This window comes from Tachyglossus aculeatus, chromosome 11, assembly GCF_015852505.1.
Source record: "Tachyglossus aculeatus isolate mTacAcu1 chromosome 11, mTacAcu1.pri, whole genome shotgun sequence".
NCBI lineage: Eukaryota > Metazoa > Chordata > Mammalia > Monotremata > Tachyglossidae > Tachyglossus > Tachyglossus aculeatus.
In genome coordinates this window covers 7,867,719-7,885,484 of record NC_052076.1, presented here as the reverse complement: position 1 = coordinate 7,885,484, position 17,766 = coordinate 7,867,719, and the positions used below count along the sequence as shown (strand labels likewise).

Below are 17,766 nucleotides of genomic sequence, written 5' to 3'. Positions count from 1 at the left end.
CAATAAGCAGAGGTGTCCATTGGTCTGGTTTTCTATCAGGCAGTTTGGTTTTCAGTTGTTCTGCCCCCTGTTCAGGGTAGGTACAGCACCATATGTCTTTATGCTCAATATTTTTATACTTCACCTTGTCCCCTTCTCCCAGTTCCATGGTTTGGGAGCTGTGCCCATGCTTAGAGGGAGCTGGGAGGGGAATGTGTTGCCAATGGAGCAAGAGAAAGTGGGTCAGGGGTTAATTAAACGGTCAATGGTATTTACTGAGCGCTTTCCATGTGCAGAGAAACATGAATCAGCATGGCCTACTGGAAAGAGCACAGGCCTGGAAGTCAGGAAGACCCAGGGTCTAACCCGACTCCACCACTTGCATGCTGTGTGACTTTGGTCAAGTCACTTAATTTCTCCATGCCCCAGTTAACTCATATGTAAAATAAGGACTAAGACTGTGAGGCCAATGTGGGGCGGGGACTGTGTGCAAACTGTCTTGTATCTACCCCAGTGATTAGTACAGTGCCTGGTACATAGTAAGCACTTGACAAATGCTATTTTAAAAAGTGGCCTTGGACAGACTTCCTCAAAATGTCCCATCTGACAGCGTTATGTGCCCAGTGAATGTCTGTGACATTACATGCGTCAGGCTTCCTGATATCCGCAGTTGTCATGAGGGGCTCTCTTCCCTTGAAGCCTTGGGAAGGTGTAATTTCTTAAAAAAGAAGCCACATTCCCCTTTTTAAAGAGATAGGCTTTCACCACACCAAAAACCCTTCCCAATTTCATTCAAACCCAAGAAATCTTACTTCCAAAATTTCCAAGAAAAGTAAGATATCTCAAGATTCCCCAAGAAGGGAAACTCTGCACTCTGACAGAAAAAAAAAATCGGCAAAAAATAAATATTTACTCCCTCCAAAAACACCCCACACTTCACATGGGAACACATTTTCCCACCAGGGCTCAAGTTATCAGGGCTGTGTCTAAACACACTTGGGAGCCTGGATCGGCTGTGTGGGCTAAGTTGAGCCAGAAGCTCTTGGGCCAAAGGAAGCAAAAAGCAAGCAAGCACATCCTCCTCAGCACTCAGTAAACATTTGGTAATGAGGATAAGTACTCCATTTTGGCTGAGTAGTGTTGCCAGACCCAAAGGAGAAAGAATTTTAAACAAAGCAAGTGCTCCTTCGCTTCTCATTTCTGCTGCAGCTTGTAGAGAGGGTGTAGCTTGTAGAAACAGTAGAAGCAGTGTGGCCTAGTGGATAGAGCATGAGCCTAGGGGTTAGCAGAATCTGGGTTCTAATCCCAACTCAGTCAGTTGTCTGCTGTGCAACCTGGGGCAAGTCACTTCACTTCTCTGGGCATGAGTTACCTGATCTTTTAGACTGTGAGCCCACTGTTGGGTAGGGACTGTCTCTATATGTTGCCAATTTGTACTTCCCAAGCGCTTAGTACAGTGCTCTGCACATAGTAAGCGCTCAATAAATACGATTGATGATGATGATCTATAGAACGGGGATTAAGACTGTGAGCCCCATGTGGGCATGAACTGTGTCGACCTTAATAATAATAATAATGATAGCATTTATTAAGCGCTTACTATGTGCAAAGCACTGTTATAAGTGCTGGGGAGGTTACAAGGTGATGAAGTTGTCCCACGGGGGGCTCACAGTCTTCATCCCCATTTTCCAGATGAGGGAACTGAGTCCCAGAGAAGTTAAGTGACTTGCCCAAAGTCACACAGCTGACAAGTGGCGGAGCTGGGATTTGAACCCATTACCTCTGACTCCAAAGACCGGGCTCTTTCCACTGAGCCACACTGCTTCTAGTTAATTAATTAATTGATTAATTAGTATCTACCCTAGCACATAGTGCATGGCACACAGTAAGTGCTTAACAAATACCATTAAAAAAAATGGTGCTGGGCCTTTAAGGGTCCAATATACACTCATGGCGGGGATTGTGGGGTCTCTGAATTTGTTTCTTATTCAGGCAGAAGGTGGGGCAGATGTGAGGCAATTTTGCCCATCAGCCTTAGAGTCAGGAGTTCTGGTTTATACTTCCAAATCTGTTATAGGTGTGTTGGGTGACCTTAGTCAAACCACTTAACCTCTCTGGGCCTCAGTTTCCTTCTCTGTAAAACAGGGATAAGATACCTGTTCTCTCTTCACCTCCTAGATTGTGAGCCCCGTGTGGGAAAGGGATTGTGTTCAATTTGATTAGCTGGTGCCTACCTCATTTTAGACATAATGCTTGGACCAAGATAAGCCCTTTGTGATTTCTGTATTATTATTATTGTTATTCCTCCTCTTAACTCTCTTAATCCTATAGAGACAGAGGGGTAGGGAGGCTGACTGGGGAAGATGGATTGAGCGGTTTGCTCAAATGCTCTTCATGTAGCCAAGCAAGTGTTTCCTGAATAGGATCCTTGTTCATTTCAGAAGAGGATTCAAATAGTCGCCCAGTGAAAAACTCAGATTACGCACACAACATCATTTCCATTATGTTAATGTTGTTTTAAAATATATTGCACAGAGTGCGGCAACAATCAAATTATCAGTTATAATGTCTACTTGGAGTAGAGAAGTGTTGCAAACAGAGGGCTGATTATTGCTTCAGTACTTCCAATCTGCATACTCATTGTTTAGTACAGGGAAAACAAATTATCTTGTGTTGGCCCTGGTTCAAATTTAATTAAATGAGTGCAAAGCAATTATAATAAAGTACAATAGTGTTGTAATGAAAGGAAAATAACTCATTAACCTATTAATCTTTATTTATGTTCCTCTCAAATAACTATGTAATTTCTTTATCACTGCATCCCTTAAGAAAAAGTGGTCTTACTATTCCCGTTCTTTTTTTTTAAAGGGCCATATTTTGTAAAAGGTAAGGAGGCACCATAGCTGTTACATTTGCACCTCTTCTTTCTGATTGGTATTGCCTCTCCAGCACATCACGCTATATAAGTTAAGCTCCTTCCCCACACCTAAGCATACCTGATCAAGATTTAGTCTTCCCTCCGACTCTTCGCCAACTCTTTCAATTGTGTGAGGTGAATCTCTCTCTCTCTAGAAGCATCGCTGTGTTCTTAACATTACAGCATATGGAAAAGAGCCATCCTGAAACACCTGCTTCAGGAGATAATGTTCAGTGATGAGAAAGGGGTAAAACATTTTTTGGTTTTTTTAATTAATCCCCTATGTATCGATCAGATTCTGACTGTTTCACCCTGAAGATCCCCTGCTAGACTGTAAACTCCACAAGGTCAGGGATCGTGTCTGTTTACTCCTATGGTATTCTCTCAAACACTAGTTACAGTGCTCTCCACAGACTAAGCACTCTATGAATACTGTTTATTGACTAATTGATCGATGGAATGGAGGAATTCCCATTTTGCTCACCCAGTGGGATTTTCCTAAGCCTTTGTAGCAATAATAATTATGAAAAAGTGTGATATTTGTTAGGTATGTGCTATATGCCAAGCACTGTACTAGATATAAGTAGATAGAAGATAATCAAGTTGGACATAGTCTCTGTCTCAATATGGAGCTCATAGTCTGAGTAGGAGGGAGAACAGGTATTTGTCTTTGAAAGCTTTAGGACTCCTCATTTATGAAATCAGAGACTGAGAGAGGATTGAAGACCCCAAAATCATGAGGAGAGTCGGCAGGGTAAAATCTGGCTCACCAAATTTCACAGGACCAAGAGGAGGGGTTTTCCCTGAAGCTCGTAGGTGGTAGGTTCAAAAAACAAATAAATGGGGACAAGAGGTATTTCATGAGGGAAGTAGGGAGGGAAGAGTTGCTTTACATTCTTGCCTTCTTTTCCACTGGTAAAAAACCTTTGACTTCACCATCACCATTCCTCACTCCTTTCCTCATTGGAGAGTACAGAGGAATGAGATTCTTAAAGGAAACATTTTTTAATCTAAAAAATCCAAAACTTCTTGGGGCTGAGGTGAGCCCGCAGAAAATCCCAGATGACAATGTGGCATTTACCTGGAGCTGGGATTGGCCAGGTTTCTGAGTTTGGGAAGCAGGATCAGGCAAATAAAATCTGCTCTCCCCTTGTTAATTTCTTTGGAACCAGAGAACCAAACCCAGCTGTACTTTCCACTTTCACCCCATCAATTTCAACACCCAAAGAAATGCAGTTGAATCCAAACTTTCTGCCAAACTCTGATTCTTCTTGTTTTCTATTCTCTTAGGACCCGTCTCCCTTCCTCCCCAAATCTAAATTTTAATATACACTTCCTTGTGCTTCTCTACTCCCTTCTGCATGTCCCTTGCGCTTGGATTTGCTCCCTTTATTCACCCCTCCCTCAACCTACATCAGGCTCCTTGCTGACGGCCCAGCCTCCTGTCTCTCCCCACTGTAGTCACTATTTCACTCTTCTACAAAAATGTTCAGGCCATGTTTTTCCACTCCTCAAGAGCCTCCAGTGGTTGTTCATCCACCGCCTCACCAAACAGAAACTCCACACCATTGGCTTCTAAGCACTCAATCACCTTACCTCCTCCTACCTCTTGCTACTCTCCTCTACAACCCAGCCCGCACTCTTCTCTCCTCTAGTGCTAACCTTTTCACTGTACCTTGATCTCATCTATCTCACTGCTGATCTCTCGCCAACTGACTGCCTCTGGCCTGGAACGCCCTCCTTCCTCATACCTGACAGTCAATTATTCGCCCCAGATTCACAGCCTAATTGAAGGCACATCTCCTCCAAGAGGCCTTCCACGACTTAGCCCTCTTTTCCTTTTCTTCAACTCTGTTCTGCCTTGCCCTGACTTGCTCTCTTTATTCATCCCCCTTCCCAGCCCTGTAGCACTTGTGTACATATCTATAATTTATTTATTTATGTATATTAATGTCCCTCTCCTGCTCTAGAATGTAAGCTCACTATGGGTAGGGAATGTGTCTGTTATATTATTATTGTAATAATAATAATGATGGTATTTGTTAAGTGTTTAATATATGGCAAGCACTGTTCTAAGCGCTGGGGTAGATACAAGGTAATCAGGTTGTCCCACATGGGGCTCACAGTCTTAATCCCCATTTTACAGATGAGGTAACTGAGGCACAGAGAAGTTAAGTGACTTGCCCAAAGTCACACAGCTGATAAGTGGCACAGCTGGGATTAGAAACCACAACCCCTGACTCCCAAGCTCATGCTCTTTCCACCAAGCCAGGCTGCTTCTCTAATTCTTCTTTACTGTACTCTCCCAAGCACTTAGAACAGTGTTTGCACACAGTAAGAGCTCAATGAAAGTGACTAATTGATTGACTGGGACTCAGGCTCCAATTTACACAGGTTAAAGAAGTCATGAACATCATGCAGTGGGAGTCTTTGAATGGAAAATAAAGGCAGTTGAAGAAGATGAGGACAAGAAAGATGAAGCTGGTTGTTCTCCGGGCTTTGGAACTCCACCTCACAAATACATTCCCAAGTGGAAGCTCCGCTCTGGAGCTAGGCACCTATAATTATCCATCAGTGTTTTCCAGTTTTATTCAGGGAGGCAGAAGGAGAGAAAGTCTAGAAGGACTGAGCTAGGAATTGGTGACATTGATGCCCTAATGAACACTTTTTAAGCCAACAAGATATTGCACATCACAACCCAACTCGCTGCCAGTGTACTCAGGCAGAATATATTATTATCTTTAACAACGTGTTTGTTCAATAATAATGATCGTTTACAGCAGCATTTACAGGATCTGACTGCTTATCCAAAGTCGGACACGTTTGGGTAATAAAATTTTAAAAGCTCGACTAGCCAAACAAGATGGGGCATTCCCCTCTCTGAAAGAGCCATCATGCCTACTGTTCTATTATTCAAACTTTCGACGAGTAGTCAAATGATTTATATAAAAGAGAGAAGGTGGCCTGGTGGAAAGAGCATGGGCCTGGGGGTCAGAGGACCTGAGCTCTTATCCAGGCTCCACCAGTGTGACCTTGAGCAAGTCACTTAACATCTCTGTGCCTCAGCTTCCTCATTTGTCAAATGGGGATTCAATACCTCATCTCCCTCCTACTTAGACTGTGAGTCCCATGTGGGGTAGGGACTGTGTCTGCCCTTTTTATCTTGTATCTTCCCCCCTTGCTTAGCACAGTGCCTGGCACATAGTAAGCACTTAACAACTACTATAAAAATGTCACCTTTCTACTTATTTAGCATTGTCCAAAAAAGTCTCCAGCCCCAAACAACCTTATGGGCCCCATCCTCGTTTCCCATGCTTCCCCTCTCCTAGCCATGCACCCTCTGTCCTCTGCCACACAATCAATCCCCGATAAAAATCTCCTATGGAATCTAGAATCTTCTGAAAATTGGATTCCATAAGAATATGAGGTGAGGCAGAGTTTATCCGATAGGTCTGCTGCCTGATTCTGATTTCACCCATGGTCTGATTTCTATTTAGCCTGCTACCTGATTTCTGTTAGATGCTGGGATGGCCTGAAAGTTCATGACAGCCTTATAATAACTTCCTTTTAATTGCTGTAAAATCTTCTTGCCCTTTACTGCTGGTAATGCACAATCCTCAGTGTTTGCTACTAGTGACTCCTTCAGGGCCAGGGAGACAGCATCTCACTACCCCCAAAGTGGACCTGGACTTTGTCACCCAGAGGATATCTGTTGGCTGTCATATTAAGCCAGGCAACGCCAGAAGTCTATTTCTGAGAGCCCAAGAGGCTAGGCTTGATCACATGGCTTTAGACATCAGCTCCCATTGGGCTCTGTGGACTGAGAAAAGGACTCCCATCATAGTTCAGACACCCCTCTCTCAAGAGCGGAGGTATGGACCACAAAGAGAAGGAGGTTGCATGGCAGGGGAGTGAGGTGGAAAAAAATTCCAGCCAGTCAGAGGCAAGTCTGGGTTATGGCTTCAGGACCTGAAGACCCACATCACTCTGTGGAACCGGACAAGGAACCAACATAGGGATGGACGAGCCCCATGAGGTGTGACTGAGAAGCTGACTGGGGATTAGAAATGAGATTTTTTGTTTTAATGGCTTTGTTAAGTGCTTATTATGTGCCAGGCACTGTACTAAGCCCTGGAGTAATGATAAGAATAATAATACTGGCATTTGTTAAGTGCTTAGTATGTGCCAAGCACTGTTCTAAGCTCTGGGATAGATACAAGGTTATCAGGTTGTCCCATGTGGGGTTCACAGTCTTAATCCCCATTTTCCAGATGAGGTAACTCAGGCACAAAGAAGTTAAGTGTGACTTGCCCAAAGTCTCACAGCTGACAAGTGGCAGAGCAGGGATTAGAACCCACGACCTCTGACTCCCAAACCCGTGCTCTTGCCACTGAGTCACGCTAGTCAGGTTGGACACTGACCCTGTTCCACATGGTAACAACAATCTTAATCCACATATTACAGATAAGAGATTTCTCCCTGACTGAAAATAATCATGACAATCATGACAATAATACTGGTGGAATTTATTAGCCCTCTATCCAGAATTGGGGTAGATACAATACAATCAGATAAGACACAGCCCTTTGCCTCACATGGAACTCTGAGGCTACAAAGTAAATTTCTCCTTGGTATTACACAAGCTTATTCATTCTCTCACTCCTTGAGGAAAAAGAAGAAGAGTTTTCTTCCTCACCCTGTGATTTTCACTGTGACAACTACTTCTTTTGTCCCTAGAGAAACTCGTTGTGGGCAGGGAACCTGTCTACCAACTCTGTCATTCATTAATTCAATCGTATTTATTGTGTGCTTACTGTGTGCGGAGCACTGCACTAAGCACTTGGGAGAGTACAGGGCAACAATAAACAGATACATTCCCTGTCCACAAAGAATTTTGTATTGTACTCTCTCAAGTGCTTAGTACAGTGCTCTGCACACAGTAAGCCCTCAGTAAATACCATTGATTAACAGAAAAAAAAAAAACCTGGGTACCTATCTCCAGGGAGAGAAATGTAGTTTTTCTAGATGGTCCCTTGACCTGCTCCAACTCCCAGCATCTCTCTCTTCCACCTGATTTTTTCCTTGAGAAAAATTGTCTGGAGCTTGTCCTAGGGGTCTGGTGAATATGCAAACAGGAAAGGTCAGGACCATTCTGGGAAATTCAAAAATACCCACTGCATGCAGGCAGGGAATTTTTCCTGCCATTAAATCTGAAAACCCCTCCCTGAATCTTCTGTTTAGCTTTCAGCAGATGTTGAAAAGTTTTATCCTGGATCTTGTTCTTATTGATAGTACATCTTTTGATCTGATGCCAAGAAAGAAATCTGGATGTTATTTTGGATTTGGAAATTTCCTTTAAATAAACACATTAGTTAAGTATGTAAATCTGCTTATCTTCACGTAAGGCCCATTGCCAGAGAGCAGAACATCTGTAGCCCAGCACCAGCTGACTTATTAATTCACACTCAGTGAAGGTTTCACTGGGGCCATTGCTGAATATTGGCATCTGAATGGCCCCGATGAGTTGATCGGGATGATGGTTTGGAGATGGAAACTTCGGCTCCTGAGGAATCCAGGGAACAAGGCCCTGCTAGACCCAATATCAGGACTGATCTGGAAAATCAGTGGCTAACTTTCCTGATTGTCAATGGTCCCCATCAGCTTTATGTATCTGAACTGTACTGGAGGTGATTCTGGGAAAAGAGAATCACCAAAGTCCAGCCATTTATATATAATACATAACAATATATAATAATATATAATATAGATAAACAAATATATAATAATATAACAGATAATGTAGCTTTGAGTGTTTTGGGCCCTAGGCTTAATGGGAGAGTGAAGAACAATGCTAAATCGACCTCATTATTTAAGTCTAGAGTGAGCCCCTTGTATGTGATCTAGCTTCTGGGGCTGGCAGATGAGACTCAGCAGTCAAAGTTTCTATCTCCCAGCCGTCATAATGACACAAGATAATCAGAGAAGACATGGTCCTATCCCACACGGGGCTCACAATCTAGGTTGGAGAGAGATGAGAAATTGAATCACCATTTGATGAATAAGGAAGCCGAGGCACAGAGGAGTTAAGTGACTTGTTGAAGACCACACAGCAGGGAGGTGGTGTCAGGGTTAGAACTCATGTCCTCTGACTCCTAGGCTGGTGCTCTTTCCACTAGGCCACATTGCTGCTGCCTGTCGGTGGCAGAGGTAGGATTAGAATTTGGGTACTCTGAAGCCCAGAACTGTGAGTTTTTCCATTAGACCAGCCTCCAGCCTAACTTTTTCGGGTTGGTTCTGTAACCTTCTTCCTCCTCACTCACCTACTGATTATAAAAAAAAGAATCACATCTGGGTGCTTTCCCCATTAGATTGGAATCTCCTTGAGGGCAGGAGCTGTGTCTTCAAACCATGATTGTGTTCCCCAAGTGCTCAGTACAGCATTCATTACAGTAGGAACTCAATGAATACCACTAATTGGTTAACGAACCCCCAACCCAATAACAACTTCCAAAGGCATCTCCTGCTTCCATCCTTGGGATCGAGCTTCCTGAAGGTTGCCATGACAGCTACTCATTTTGCTGGCACCTTTTTCTTTTCCCTCTGGCCATGGCCTTGTAAAATAATCTTGAAATAATGGTCCCAAATTTAATCTGATTGAATCCAGTGTTCCAGAAAGACTGGTGATATTTTTCCAGCATCAGAAGCACATTCCAATAAGCCAAATATTCTCTCAGTATTATGGGAATCCTAGAGTCATGAGTTCACAAAGGAAATGTTTGCAAGCACTGTGTAGGGTCTTTCAAATCACACAGCCCAATCACACAGGAGACTGTGCTGGAAAATACTCAGGGACTATTGGTTTCTCTTCTAATCAATGTTGACTGCCCCTAAGGATGTATTTTCTCAATTTCTTACCATTTAATAATCAGGAGCCTGGTTGATGAAAATGGTGAGGCAGTCAATAAAATTGAATGCAGCTGGGGTTGAGAAACGGAGTCATGATGGATTTGTCAACTTGCTGAACTATCTCCCAGCTTGGACCTCAGCAGGAGCTCTGAGAATGGTAACTTTAGTAGAGGATCGATCCGTGACCCACAAAGAATCAAAGCAGAAAAGTAACAATCTACTCAGAGAGGAGAGAGGAGAAGAAGAGTGAGAGGAAGGAGAAAGAAAAGGAGGAAGAGGAAAAAAATTGAGAATCCTTATGGCCTAGTGGAAAGATCAAGGGCCTGGGAGCCAGAGGACCTGGGTTCTAATCCTGGCTCTGCCAGCTGCTTGCTATGTGACCATGGCCAAGTCATTTAACTTCTCTGTGCCAGTTACCACACCTGCAAAATGGAGATTAAGCGCTTAGTACAGTGCTCTGCACACAGTAAGAGCTCAATAAATATGACTGACTGAATGAATGAATAAGTACCTGTTCTCCCTCCTACGTAGGCTGCATAAGATATGGGAAAAATGGGAAAACACTTAGGAAAGTGTTTGACACACAGTAAGCACTTTAAAAATATCATTAAAAAAAAGAGAAAGAGGAGGAAGAAATCCTTGAAGAAAATGAGCCAGTTCAGTGGAAGAGCACTCCAAGGCAAGTTAAAGGGTTATTCCAGAGTCAAGTTGGAGGGGCTTGTCAAGGTGAGAGGAGACAAGTAGAACATGAGGTCTGGAGATTCTGAGTACACCCTGTCTATGATGAGCCATGGAATACTCAGTGGAATTTTCACAAAAGAAAAAAGACTTCAAACTGTAAGCTCCCCTCTAGACTATAAGCTTGTTGTGGGCAGGGAATGTTAAATGGTTATATTGTACTCTCCCAAGCCCTTAGTTCAGTGCTTTGCACACAGTAAGAGCTTAATAAATAAAATTACTTGATTCATTCAGAACTTCGGATCCAGGCCATGCTACGGATGCTAATCAAAGGAATCTAACTCTAAGCTCTTACTATGTGCCACTGTTCTAAGAGCTGGTATTTATGGAACACTTTCTGTGTGCAGTGCACTGTACTAAGCACTTTGCTCTTCAGGGCCTCAGAGAGGCAACCTCACGGATTAAAGTTTGGGAGAGTGTTGTATTCCCCCATCCCCACCTCAAGGGCATTAGGTAATATCTTTATTCAAAACATGCCACAGGGCACACAGAACCATGTGGGATTACTTCCAGGAGAGCAGGCAACCGCCACAGGAGTGGAATGGTGGAATTTCTCCCATCAATTCATCTATGGCTCCTTCATCTCCCTCCACTTTCTCCTGAGTGGAGCTCAAAGATTCCAGAGGAGCATGAATGACAGGGAACAAGAAACACAATCTCCCTTCCTCAGGTCAGGTCGATGGACCTTGTATGGAAGAGGCAGGTTTAAACATGGCAACAATAGTCTGCCAATCCCAAATCCAAATCTGGGATCCAAATCCCAAATCCTTAAAGGACGTTCAGTCTTTAAACAGGCAATATCAGCAATGGCTAGCAGTGCTTGGCAACACATGCATATGATGGCGACTCACCATGAGGTCTGGAATTGCTACTCGAAGGAGAAGAAGGAATGAGGGTGAGGGGGAAGGTTTGATAGATTTTACTTTCTCCAATGAGCAGGGTCTGTTTTTGAAACTGGATTGGTGCTAAGGGTATCAAAGAATCCTTAGAAGCAGAAATCTTACCCAAGAGCCCCTAGTGGTATTTGCTCTTTAGGTTTCGCTGATAGACATCGGCTCAGTAACCACCCAAAAGGATGGACAATAACTGCGGTTTTTGTCAAACATTTACTATGTGTCACATACTATGTGCTTAATTCTAATTATTATGGCAACTGTTAAGCGCTCCCTGTGTGCAAAGGACTGTTCCAAACTCTGTTTGTACGTTTGTATGTTTGTACGAATTTATTACTCTATTTATTTTATTTGTACATATTTATTCTGGTTTTTTTGTTAATGTATTTTGTTTTATTCTCTGTCTCCCCTTTCTAGACTGTGAGCCCACTGTTGGGTAGGGACCGTCTCTATGTGTTGTCAACTTGTACTTCCCAAGTGCTTAGTACAGTGCTCTGCACACAGTAAGCACTCAATAAATACGATTGAATGAATGAATGAATGGGGAAAATATAAGTTAACCAGGTTGGACACAGTCCCTGTCCACATGGTGCTCACACTCATAATCCCCATTTTACAGATGAGGTAACTGAGGCACAGAGAAGTGAAGTGACTTGCCCAAGGTCACACAGCAGACAAGTGGTAGAGCTGGGATTAGAACCCAGGTCCTTCTGACTCTGATGCCTATGCACTATCCACTAAGCCACGCTGCTATACAGCAGTCACAGTCCCTGCCCAACATGGGCTCCCAATCTATGGAAGGGAGAACAGGTATTTTTAGATAAGGAAACTGAGGCATAAAGAAGATAAGTGATTCACCCACAGTCTCAGAACAGGCAAAATTGTGGAAATAATAATAACAATTGTGGTATTTGTTAAGCACTTATTATGTGCCAATCACTGTTCTAAGCACCAGGGCACTGTTCTAAGCACTAGTTGGAATTAGAACACAGGTCTCCGGACTCTCAGTTTGAGCTTTTTCCACGTGGTCACCCATTAAATGGAGAGCAGAAATTAATGGAAACATAAGGCATAGTAACATTGGAGCCATAATTAAAGCTGAGTTCACAAAATGTAATCCCATTTATTTTTTTTTCTGGTATTTGGAATTGACAGCCAGGATTGACAGCTCAGAGGCAGGGCATTATGAAGAATAATGAAGAGTACACCTGCTCCCTGAAATCACCAGGTGTGAGGTCTCTGGACAGAGATGAATCAAAAGAAAAGCACACGAAGAGGTCCCCATTGATAATTAATTAGAAGGCAGAAATATATCCCTGAGTAATGAAGGCAGACAGGGGAAGAAGCAGCAGTAATTGTGAATGGAAGTACCAGTTGTTTCAAATAATAGAACATCATTTTAATGTCACTCTGACTTGGTTTAGACTTACCGACCCAACACAGTGAAATAGAATGGATTCAATTCTGCCCAAAATGCACGTTTTCAATACACATTTAGACCAAAATTCCGTTAGGAGATAAGAAACCCGCTTGGATACAGCTCATTTGTGGTGTCAGATGAAATGGTTTGTTTATACGTGGTGGTGTTGGGGCAATGAGTAATGCAACATGAGTACATTAAGAGGGGCTTTAAAGGGCATTTTCCAAGAGAATAACACTCGTGTTGTAGGAGAACTAGGTCTATCGCAAAGATTCAGACCTATAAAAGATAATGGCAATTATAATTGGATCTCTCATTAAATGGGTTTTACCTTAATTATCTTGGTGAAATATCAGACTTGGAACAGGCATTATAGAAAATTTACTGTGCAGAAGCCAGAGTGGTAAGATCAATGGATCTTAAACCAACCCAATGGGATAACAATAAACAAATCAACAGGATGAAATGTGGGCCAGGACAGGAAAAAAAAAAAAAAAATGGACCTCAGAAAATAGCTGGGAAGTCTTTCTGACACAAAAATATCAACAGATTGAGATAAAGAATTAATAAAAGGTTTCTCAGACAAGTATTCCCCTTGCCCAGAATGACAAAGGGGAGGAGATTAATTGTAGAAATAATGGGCATGTGAGCATGAAAGAGAAGCAGCGTGTCTCAGTGGAAATAGCCTGGGCTTGGGAGTCAGAGGTCATGGGTTCTAATCCCAACTCCACCACATTTCTGCTGTGTGACCTTGGGCAAGTCACTTACCTTCTCTGATCCTCAGTTCCCTCATCTGTAAAATGGGGATGAAAACTGTGAGCCCCATGTGGGACAACCTGTTCCCCTTGTATTCCCCCCAGAACTTAGAACAGTGCGTCACACATAGTAAGCGCTTAACAAATGCCATCATCATTATTATTATTATTATTATTATGAAAATGGGCTGCTTACTCAGAAGGATTAAGGAGGGAGACAGAAAGCCAGAGAGAAAAAAGAGAACCTTGGCGTCTACAGTAATCCAAATGCTTTTGGTAGGATTACTAATCAATCAATCAATCAATCAATGGTATTTATTGAGTGCTTGCTATATGTGTAGAGCACTAGGCTGAGAGCTTGGGAGAATACAACAGATTTGGTAGACTCATTCCTACCCACAAGGAGTTTACAGTGTAGAGAAAAGGATCTAGGAATTGCAGAGGATGAAAAAAGGGAAACGAACCTGCCCTGACAGGCTGCAGGACTCAGTCCAGGGAACTATTAAGAGCTTAGTGCTCTGAACACAGTAAGCACTCAATAAATACTTATTTTATTGACTTTATTTTTTGGCATTTGTTAAGTGCTTACTGTGTGTTTAACACTGTTCTCAGTGTGCGGGTAGGTACAAGTTGAGAAGCAGTGTGGCTCAGTGGAAAGAGCAAGGGCTCTTGCCCTTAGAGGATGTGGGTTCGCATCCCAGCTCTGCCAATTGTCAGCTGTGTGACTTTGGGCAAGTCACTTACCTTCTCTGTGCTTCAGTTACCTCATCTGTAAAATGGGGATGAAGACTGTGAGCCCCCTGTGGGACAACCTGATCACCTTGTAACCTCCCCAGTGCTTAGAACAGTGCTTTGCACATAATAAGTGCTTAAAAATTCCATCATTATTATTATTACAAGTGAATTAGGTTGGACACAGTCCCTGCCCACACAGGGCTCACAGCCTTAATCCCCATTTACAGATGAAGTAACTGAGGCCCAAAGAAGTTAAGTGACTTGTCCAAGGTCACACTGCAGACAAGTGGTGGAGCCGGGATGAGAATCCACATCCTCTAACTCCCAAGCCCCTGCTCTTGCCACACCCCCTCAGCATTAATGTATACATATATTCGGTTATTCATTTGGTCACTCATCCCAACATACTGATATTACTAACCACTAGATCCTTGTCCTTGCTCCTGCTATAACTGCATGCTTGACATCTGCCTGTCTCATCCAATTAGGCAGTAGGTCTCACTATGCCCACAGCAGGGATAATGGCTTTGGCACAGGACTATGCTAACTTGAACAGTAAGCACTAAAATACCATTGACTGATTTGACTAACAATTAAATTCAATGCAGAGTAGAAAGATAAACAAATTTGTATATCAGCATGCTGAGGTGGGTGGGCAGAACACATGACCAAAGAGGGGAAATTAAGCAGGGAGATTCTGTGTAGGTGAGAAGAAATGTTTGCTCTTATGAGAAGCAGCATAGCTTAGTGGAAAGAACCCGGGCTTGGGAGTCAGATGTTCTGGGTTCTAAACCCAGCTCCGCCACTTGTCAGCTGTGTGACTTTGGACAAATCACTTGACTTCTCTGTGCCTCAGTTCCCCCATCTGTAAAATGGGGATGAAGACTGTGAGCCCCACCTGGGACAACCTGATTACCTTGTATCTACCCCAGTTAGAACAGTGCTGGGCACATAGCGCTTAACAAATACCATCATCATCATCATCATGACCTCCAAACAACCTTCTCATGCCAAAAAATATACTTGAAATCCGACAGTTTAAGACTGATAAACTTGTCTACTTAAACCAGCCAATGATAAATCAAACAGTGAGGAAGATTTACTCTAAAATGGACGAGAGAAACAATATTCATTAAAGATATTTCCCTAAAGCAAGTTTCACTGGGATGTAAAGAGCAGGTTATTATAAACTCTGGGATACTCAATCCATACGTTAAACAAATATGTGCACAAGGTATATTGTCTACCAAAAGCTGGTGATGTAGGTCGCCATTATATCTAATAGAACACTGCCAGTTGATAAACTCACTACTTCAACTGCAAGCCCACTATGTTTCCATTTGGAGCTGAAGACTAAAAATTATTTCTCGGGAACATCTTGTCTTTAGCCATTGTTCTACTTGGATGATGTGAAAAACGAAACATATTCTCAGATGAGTGAAAATTACGAAGAGCGTTAGGGATGATTAAGGTGGCCTGTCATCTGTGTTAATACTAAATGCTTAGCACTCTGGCCAGGACAGATGCAATACCAGATGACCTTATAACTGGGCTTGTTATGGGCAGGGAACATATCCACTAATTCTTCATATTGTACTCTCTCAAGCGCTTAGTACAGTGCTCTGCACATAGTAGGCACTCAGTAAATATCATTGATTGATAGATTTGGAAACCTTATTTTATTTTTTTTGGTATTTGTTAAGCAGCAGGCACTGTACTAAGCACTGGGTAGATACAAACTTATCAGGTGGGCCACAGTCCATCTGCCACATGGGGCACACAGTATTAATCCTCCTTTTACAGATGAGGTAACTGAGGTACAGAGAAGTGAAGTGACTTGCCTAAGCTCACACAGCAGACAAATAGTAGAGCCAAAATTAGTCCTTCTGACTCTCAGGCCCGGGCTCTATCCACAAGCCATGCTGCTTCTAATCCTCTGCACTTAGTCTCCCTTCACTGCTGGACGCCTCTATGTCTGTTTTTTCATTTTAAAAACCATCCCCTCTCCACTCCACTTCTGCTGCTGAGATCCATGGCTTGGAAACAATATTCAGGGGAGGAGTTAGTGCCTTTATAGATTTGCCCAGATGTTCCTTAAGAGGCTCGGAAGCCCTGGAGCTGCTCCTACTACACACTTGGATCTGTTCTGTCACTGGGCTGTGTCCCAAATCTGCACTCACGTTTCTGACATGTTCAGATTTCACCACGAAATATAAATCCAGGAGTGATCTTAGATGATTATAAGGTGCTTGGCCAGTGCCCATTGTGATATACAGGGTAAAGACCAGAGTCATCTAAAAAAACCAACACATGGATAGGTTAAGCAAATATTTGCATAAAGGAATAAACAGACACTGTCTTGTTTCCCATTCAACTGTTGTGACCTAAGGGGACAGTTCACACCCTCTGGATCCACATGTCTAGAATTTTATCTACTTCCAAATGTAGCCTTGCTGGTCGTAGATTCTACCACCTGGTGACTGGGAGAGCCTGGTAGCATTAACATGAATCTCATCTTCTCCTGTGAGAAGGCAGTAGAGTCAGAAGTCCTTGGTTCTAATCCTGGCTCTGCCCCTGACCTGCCGTGGGACTTTGGACAAGTCACTTAATCTCTCTGCGCCCCAGTTTCCTCATCTGAAAATGGGAATAAAATACTCATCTTCCCTCCTTCTTAGACTGTGAACCCTGAATGGGCAGGGACTTTGTCCGATCTGTCTTGTGTCTACACTTCGCAATGTGCTTGACATCTGGTAAGTACTTAATAAATGCCATCTGAAATAACTGATGTGAAAACCCTTGGCATAAAATCCCTGTGCTCTACAAATTCAAATGGTCACTCTCAGGGCCTCGTATGCTGAGAGTTACATCTAGGCTTTTCATTTGGGATGTGATGAAGAGGGGTGTAGGATCCCAGCTGTAGAAACTGGGGTGATGGCGAGTGAATGGGGTCATACACTTAGCCGTTTCACATTTAGCCCTTCCACCTTCAAACTCTTATTGTCAGAACTGGCACAAAAGGCCCCTGTCCTCCCTCCCACGTGGGCTCTCCAGCTCACCAGGATTTCCCTCCTCCCCTCTCCCGCCTGCCCCTCTCAGGGGCCCCACTTCATCACAGTTGAGATATCCAAGGCATCTGTCCAAAGGGATGCACCCATCTGGGGCAGAAGTCACTCTATCCACGAACACGGTGCCCACGGCCACTCAGCCCTCTTGTGATTGGCACCCACTTTAAATATAGCTGGAGCTCGGGCCAGGGAGCAGGCACACTGCCATTTCAGCAGATGGGTATGTGGGGAAGCGGCCAAAAGATAATGTATGAGCATCAAATGTGTTTGTCGAGGGCAGTTTTGCCAGGCAGGAACATTCAAATGGAGGTTTGTCCTGAGCTCCAGCACCTGGCCTTCTCAAATGCTGGCAGGTTGA

At 43.2% G+C, this 17,766-nt stretch overlaps 1 long non-coding RNA gene across 1 annotated transcript in view; it reads right to left on the bottom strand.

The window, feature by feature from the left end:
* LOC119934982 overlaps positions 1 to 17,766 on the bottom strand; it is a 47,757-nt gene that overhangs the window by 12,326 nt on the left and 17,665 nt on the right. The window contains exon 3 of the long non-coding RNA XR_005453054.1: positions 2,976 to 3,107. This is a non-coding gene — a long non-coding RNA (uncharacterized LOC119934982). The remainder of the gene's footprint in view (positions 1 to 2,975; positions 3,108 to 17,766) is intronic.